This window comes from Staurois parvus, unplaced genomic scaffold, assembly GCF_062004578.1.
Source record: "Staurois parvus isolate SC_StPar_1 unplaced genomic scaffold, SC_StPar_1.0 ptg000118l, whole genome shotgun sequence".
Lineage (NCBI taxonomy): Eukaryota > Metazoa > Chordata > Amphibia > Anura > Ranidae > Staurois > Staurois parvus.
Window position 1 is genome coordinate 5,350,604 of NW_028317914.1, and position 8,711 is coordinate 5,359,314.

Below are 8,711 nucleotides of genomic sequence, written 5' to 3' on the forward strand. Positions count from 1 at the left end.
GCCGACGACACCCAAATTTACCTCTCCACTCCCCACATCACCCCCTCACACTCTGCCCGCATCGTCCACCTCCTAAATGACATATCAGACTGGATGTCGCTCCATTTCCTCAAACTTAACCTATCCAAAACCGAGCTCCTGGTCTTCCCCCCACCCCGCGCCCCCTCCCCATCCTCTCCATCACTACTAACAATGCCACCATCTCTCCCACCCCACATGCTAAAGTCCTGGGTGTCACCCTAGACTCCCACCTCTCCTTCCTACCCCACATCCAACTGCTATCTAGATCTTGCAGGCTCCACCTCCGCAACATCTCCAAGATACACACATTCCTCAACCCAGACACCACCAAACAACTCGTACACTCCCTCATCATCTCACGCCTGGACTATTGCAATTCCCTTCTCACTGGCCTACCCAAATGAACGCTATCCCCACTCCAGTCGATCCTAAACTCTGCGGCTAGACTCATCCACCTCACCAACCGCTCCACATCTGCCTCCCCCCTCTGCCAATCCCTTCATTGGCTCCCGATTGCCCAACGCATCAAATTCAAACTGCTAACTCTGACCTACAAAGCCATTCACAACGCCGCCCCAAACTACATAACTGACCTGATACCCAAATACTTCCCTGCCCGTGCCCTCCGCTCCTCACAGGACCTCCTATTCTCTAGCTCCCTGGTCTCCTCCTCCCACGCCCGATTGCAGGACTTCTCTAGGACTTCCCCCATCCTCTGGAACCCCCTCCCCCAATCCATCAGACTGTCACCTACCCTCCTCACCTTCAGGCGCACCCTGAAAACCCTCCTCTTCAGAGAAGCCTACCCCAACCTCACCTAACAACTAACCTCCTCCACTCCTCCCACCACTCCATCCCCCACAGCCATTTCCTCCTGTACCACCTTCCCCTCCCTCCTAGATTGTAAGCTCGAAAGAGCAGGGCCCTCGAACCCCTCGTGTATTGTATTGTTACTGTCTTGTGTCATGTTCTGTGCCCCCTGCTACTGTACAGCGCTGAGCATACCCTTTGACGCTATATAAATACTGTATAATAATAAATAATATATATATATATATATATATATATATATATATATATATATATATATATATATACACACACACACACACACACACACACACACACACACACACACACACACACAGTTGTATTCAAAATAATAGCAGTGTGTTGAAAAAAGTGAATAAAGCTCAAAATCCTTCTAATAGCTTTTATTTCCATACACACAAATGCATTGGGGCCACTACACATTCTATTCCAAATCAAAACATGAAGAAAAATATATCAAATTTGTGTTGTTCCTCTAAAAAAAAAATTGAAGAAACGTGAATATTAGACTGTTCAAAAAAATAGCAGTGTTTGTATTCTTCTTTACAAACTCAAACATTCACTATATAAACTGAAAAATGTTTGAAGATTTTGCTTTCCTTTGAATCACTTAATTAATATTTCGTTGTATAAGCACTGTTTCTGAGAACTGCTGTACATCTGTGTTGCATGGAGTCAACCAACTTCTGGCACCTGTGAACAGGTATTCTAGACCAGGATGATTGGACTACATTCCACAGTTCTTCTCTATTTCTTGGTTTTGCCTCAGAAACTGCATTTTTGATGTCACCCCACAAGTTTTCTATTGGATTAAGATCCGGGGATTGGGCTGGCCACTCCATAACTTCAATCTTGTTGGTCTGGAACCAAGATGTTGCATGTTTACTGGTGTGTTTGGGGTCGTTGTCTTGTTGGAACACCCATTTCAAGGGCATTTCCTCTTCAGCATAAGGCAGCATGACCTCTTCAAGTATTCTGATGTATTCAAACTGATCCATGATCCCTGGTATGCGATAAATAGGCCCAACACCGTAGTATGAGAAACATCCCCATATCATGATGCTTGCGCAACCATGCTTCACTGTCTTCACAGTGTACTGTGGCTTGAATTCAGTGTTTTGGGGGTCGTCTGACAAACTGTCTCTGGCCACTAGACCCAAAAAGAACAATCTTACTTTCATCAGTCCACAAAATGTTGCGCCATTTCTCTTTAGGCCAGTCAATGTGCTCTTTGGCAAATTGTAACCTCTTCAGCACATGTCTTTTTTCCAACAGTGGGACTTTGCGGGGGCTTCTTGCAGATAGCTTGGCTTCACATAGGCGTCTTCTAATTGTAACAGTACTCACAGGTAACTTTAGACCTTCTTTGATCTTCCTGGAGCTGATTGTTGGCTGAGTCCTTGCCATTTTGGCTATTCTTCTATCCATTCGAATGGTAGTTTTTCGCTTTCTTCCATGTCTTTCAGGTTTTGGTTGCCATTTTAAAGCATTTGCAATCATTTTAGCTGAGCAGCCTATCCTTTTCTGCACTTCTTTATATGTTTTCCCCTCTCCAATAAACTTTTTAATTAAGGTGCTCTGTTCTTCTGGACAATGTCTGGAACGACCCATTTTCCTCAGAATTTCAGAGAGAAATGCACTGTAACCAGCATGTGCAACATTTGCTGCCTTCCTTCCTTAAATAAGGGCAATAATTGCCACCTGTTTTTCAAAGAATGAATGACCTCACTAATAGAACTCCACACTGCTATTATTTTGAACATGCCCCTTTCAATTAGTGATTCAATTACACAGAATCATCAGCATGCATGTCATGACTGTTGGGTCTGTTGGATTTCTATTACTCTACTACACCTGCTAGTAAATTATTTGCCATGTAGAAATATAATTTCTACCAAAAACAGTGACTGATCAGGTTAGTGATGTCTGACTGCTATTATTTGGGAGGGGGAGAGAGGGGGAGAGGGAGAGAGGGAGAGAGGGAGAGAGGGGGAGAGGGGGAGGGGGGGAGAGGGGGAGAGGGAGAATGTGAACTTGTTTCTTTGGCCTCCATATGTAAAGTATGGGTTTCTTTGTAACATGTTTAAGGTCGATTTTCTTTCTTATCTATATATTTTCCCTTTTAGCCTAGGACTTTTTTTTTTTGTTAACAAATATTGTCTTAAGTTATTTAAGCTGATCTTTCATAAGGAGTCAAGGTTCAAATCTGTCAGCAAAATCTGAATTCTGATACTAATATATAAACACCCATCTAAGTACAGTCTTGAAGCCCAGGCCAAAATACTATAGGGCTTGAGTACGCAAGCATTGTTTTTCTGTGTTTGATATGCACATCAAACACAGATCAGTTTGTATTACTTTAAAGTAGTGTAGATGAAGGTTCAGAGGTTGCATTTGACCTGATTTGCAAACTTGTTTGTCAAACGCTGTGCTTTGCATTCAAAAGCAAACCTTTGTGCAGTGCTGTTTTTCAAAGGAAAACACATTTGTCAAAAACGTACATCTATACAAGCCCCATGATTTCTTAGCTATAAATTAGGCAAAGCAATTTCAAATATGAAGCCAGTGCATATAAAATAAACTCTGAACTCATGTACGTAAATGAATGAATGTAAAAATGAGACAAAAATGGCTCCCACATAGCTATAAGAGATGAGATAACACATAATGTATGATAAAACTACATAAAACTGCCCTTAGCAGAGCTGCATAGATATCACAAAGGATAGACATCTGCTATAGCTTTCATGTGGTAAGGGTTTTCAAGTATGCAGCCACTGATTAAGGATGCTTTTTCTAAAGGAACGAGTAGGCTGCCAAAGCTGACTTCTCATTCTGCAGGTGCTAGTTACCTGGCTGTCATTCATAGCTTCTGCTTCCTTCAATTTGAGTCACTGACCCAGAACAACTGTGCACATCAGACGTTCTGAGTTTATGGATCTACATCAAAGCATTCAAATCAGAAAGTCAACATAACAGCCAGGAAACTAACATTTTCAGGATGAAGACAGCAATGTTACATGTTTCTCTCAGGAAAGGTTGGTTCATGCCATGACCACACATGAATCACAGAAATGATTCACAGGCTGTGTTTATTTCAACCCATTTATTTTGAATGGGCTAAAATCACACTGCACCAAAAGCATTGCAAGCACTACTTTTTAAAATGCACTGCAACTGAATCATATGGTACAAAAGTACTATGCAATCCGGTGCGCACAAGGGCACTGTGTTTGTGACCTGCATTTGGGGTGTTGTTAACTTTGTATTGACATACAAAATGGAGTGCGTATCTGTGCGATTCATGTGCAGGCATGGTGTGAATCCCACTAAACCCACATCATAAAAAACTATCAAATGCTGTATTGCTTGATGATCATACTACATAGTTACATATAGTTACATAGTTAATCTGGCTGAAAAAAAAGACAAAAGTCCATCCAGTTCAACCATATAGTCCTATACCCACAGTTGATCCAGAGGAAGGCAAAAATGAGACAACACATAATGTATGATAAAACTACATAAAACTGCCCTTAGCAGAGCTGCATAGATATCAGAAAGGATAGACATCTGCAGACCTCATTCACTATGGGATTTGTTTTCTGTATTCTGCAAAAAAAACCTTGTTAATCCTGCTGTTCTCTGTCTCCCACTTCTATCCTTTTCCCGAAAGCAGCTAGTGATTTTGCAGAGCAGTGTTGTCAGCTAGTGCACATGCTCAGTTTTCAGTGAGATTTTATGCTGATCATTTCCTCCCTATCATGTCTGAGCAGCAATGACTATAGAGTCACTCATGTGCATGTATACACAGAAATGACAGCCCACTCCCTCCCTTCTCTTCCTCTATGGCCACTAAACAGCTAAACACAATAGGGGTGGGAGATTCCTTGACTGATGGAGGGTTTACCTCTCTGTTATTCTAAGACAGGCTTGAGAGGACTGACACATCCTGTGACTGGCAGAAATCCACCTACACCATGTTATTTTCAAAAAATAATAAAGATTTGAGATATATATATATATATATATATATATATATATATATATATATATATATAAATAACAATTTAAAACAGTTTATTGATATTAATTTATTTTCACTCAGTATTCCAAGGGCTGTTTTTTTTTTTTTTTATTTTGAACATGTGACCAGCAGCACTACAAGCTGCTCCTGCAACTGTTTCCCTGCAGAAAGGTTGGGAAAGAGCTGAGTCATGTGACAGCTGTATATCACATAGGAAAAAAGTACTTAGATTTTTTTTCACTAATACAGTGCCATCATCCACATACAGAAAGAGAAGGGATAATTGAACGTAAATAGTGTTTAGTGTCACTTTAACGGTACTCATGGTGCTCAAGACCAAATGTTGATCTGAACCAGACTGGAGGAAGGACAGAATACATACATGGACTACTTTATATAAGGACAGTTCCTCATCTTGCACAAAGCAAACTAGGCCTTCCAGGTGTGATGGATGTGATGGTAGAGTTTATGAGAAGTTGACTTTCTGCTCTTCAAGAGGGTAAGGATGTATTGCTATGGATATGTGATTTTTTTTTATAGCTTAGACATGTGATTTTTAAGTTCGACTGATTTATGAGCAGCACAGGAAGCTCCTTACAGAAAACTAGGTAACAGGTGGAGGGAAGGAGGAATTTTGAACAAGCCATGTGCAGGGACAAAGACAGAGTTGTTTAGAGAGACAAAGGAGAACAGCTGTCCTGGAGACTTGAAAGAAAAACAGTGTGTTGAAGGACTTTGAGATGTTTTTTGTGCTGGACTTTGAAGGAAAATCCCAGAACCATGTGAAGACTCCATTACCAGAAAGAACTAAGTTAGGTGACTCTTAGTGTATGACACAGATAGTCAGCTTGTACATGTTTTGAGCATATTTTGTTATGATATGTGTTTTCTGCAGTTGTAGGTGCAGATTTTTTCTCTTTAGTAAAAGCATTAATGCACTACAGAGGTCTAAGCTTCCTTGGCTTTTATCGCAAAAACCTTTAATAGATGCAAGCAAAACAAGGGTTGAATCCAAAAGGCCCTTGTCCTTCAGGACAATTGCTACAACAGCCATGCCATTAAAGCCATTGACCAAGAAACAGGTACATTGGCCCCTGGGACAGGAGATCTTGATGATCCAAAAGTGCTGATGAACAGTCTGTCAGGAGCTTGGGTATCACTGGAACGCCCCCTTTCTAATCCTGCAGAGTGGATAAGGGTGAAACAGGGAGGGCAGAAAGGCATTGGCTAGTGCTAAATGGTTAGTAGATCCGCCTGGCAGTACTAGGGTCGTTGGTTCGAATCCCAGCCACGGCACCACCTGCCTGGAGTTTGCATGTTCTCCCTGTGTCTGCATGGGTTTCCTCCAGGTACTCCAGTTTCCTCTCACACTCCAAAGACATGCTGGTAGGTTAATTGGATCCTGTCTAAATTGGCCCTAGTATGTGTATGTATGAATGTACGTTAGGGACCTTAGATTGTACACCCCTTGAGGGTTAGGGACTAATGTAAACATACACTATATATGTAAAGCACTGCATAAATTGACAGCAATATATACAGCAAGTACCTCTAATAAATAAATTAAATTAAAAAATAGATCAAGTTAAACTGATCCCACAGCATTACCAGAATATCTACTGTGAAGGCCCAGGGTTCCCTGGACTTGAAACCGGTCCATTTTGCTACTGGATCTGGGAAGTAGGGAGTCTATCATCTGATGCTCCCCCTTGTAGCAAATTTCTTGAAAGACCTCTAGATAGAGAGCCCATTCCCACAAATGACTGAAAAGATGACAAAACACACCTGTCAATTTTTCACACCTGTGAGATGTTGGCAATGGAGAGGTCTGGAATGGGAAAGTTCTGCCCAAGACAGGATTAAGTCTGCTTCCCTTTAATTGAAACTTATGGTGCCACCTTGAAAACTGATGCAGGTCATGGCATTGTCTAACTATATTCTTGCCAGATGTATTTGCAATAGAGGAGTCTAGCAGTGAAGGGATAACCAAGTTGCACCGAGTTCCAAAATGTTGAGTGGAAGGTAAGCCCCCTCTGAAGATCAAGTCCATTGCACCAAAAAGTTCAGGAGTGCTCCTGCTCCCCAGCCCAATAGTCTGACATCTGTCACGAGAACAGCTCACAACTGTGGAGGAGAAAGGTTTCCCTAAATCCAGAGATTGAGCAAGAAGTTTAAATGCAACTGGTTGATTTGTACCACCCGGCCAGAATGTTGAGTTGTAACAGGCTGGCGTGAACTGGGCATATGACACCACCTCAAAGGAGGTCACCATTAAATCCAAGATCCTCACGCATGCAGAAACCAAGGTCTTCCTTTGACATAAGAACAGAGATAGAAGTTTGTCTTCAGACAGAAAGGCTCTAAACAAATTCCAACATCCAATCTAGTTACTCCAATCTGTGAGATAAGTCTGGTGATGGCATCTGTAGATTGAGGATCCAACCAAAGTTCTGCAGAACCTGTACGGTCTGATGGATGTTGGCTGACAAGAACAGGGATCACTGATCCTTTAAAACTGGTAACGCTGATCTTCTACTGCAAAATGCAGACATAGTTGACGAGTTGGAAATATTGGAATGTGCATCCCAGATGTCTGTTGAGGACAGAAAATCACCCAGAAGGAAGGCAATGACTGACCTGGTATTTTCCATGCAGAACTGCTTAAGAGTTTTGACTAAAATATTAGAAGCATTCTCCTGGTGGAACTGGGGTAATGACCCCCTGGCTTGATAGCTGGCGGACAGCTGAAAACATCTCTGCCTACTTTGACAGGGAAGGAATAAAGTTGGAGAATGAAGCGGGAGGAGGTACAGTGCAAAACGTCAGTTTGCAGCCTCTAAAAACAATATTCTGGAGCCAGGCTCAGATGTCTTGGAACCAGAAGGCCAAGACGTCCAAGAGAGATCACCCACACATTTCTTTTAGGAAAGGAAGTGGCAGCATCCCATGGTCATTCACAGCTATCTTATTTATTGTAAATTATATTACAGAATTATTGAAACATGAAATCCCATTTAGCGATTTCAGCAGGAGCAACCCACTGCCCAAAATGCCTTAGGTGCCCTGATATTCCTGGGTTGATGGTGTAGCAATTGTGCACACAGAGATGGATGCGGTCATCCATCTTGCTAAAGACCCTCCATCTTGTATCTCTCTCTCCCTACTCCAATCCCCCCTCCCTCTCTGTTGAGAGACACGTGGTCTGTATGATGCCGATTCAGTTTCAGATAGCTCAGTTTAATACAAGTCGCCTGATATCTTACAGCCCCTAGTTGAAGTCTACAAATAGTGAACTATGCCATGTTTGATATCTAGATGTTCAGCAGATGATTCTGCATATTAATCTACCCGTGGATAGGATGTTACATGTACCTAGGGAAGGTTATTGCCCTGGTATAACTTGTGAGGGATTTTGGTTCTAGCCTGAGTCCCCTGCCTACAACACCCTCCCCAAATGAGGCGATTGGTTCTCTGCTTCAAGGAGACACCCTGCTGAGTTCCTAGAAAAAGGCTGTTATGCTTGGAGCAGAGAGTTGAGTTGAAGAAATCTCCCTTTTAACATCGGAACCAACTCAGGAGACAGTACCATTTGCTCTGAAACTTGATCTGCTTAAACCAAGGCTGACGACAAGTATCTACCGCTCTAAACTTCTGTTATCTCTTTGCTGTGTTATTGCGCTCTGTATTATATAATATATATATATATACACACATATACACACACATATGCGCGCTGCATCTTTTTCTGTAAATATTGTTATTGCAACCTTTTGACCTTTTTAGTAATAAATCCTATTATCTGAAAAGTGTTGAACTGTTTCTAAAGCTCTTT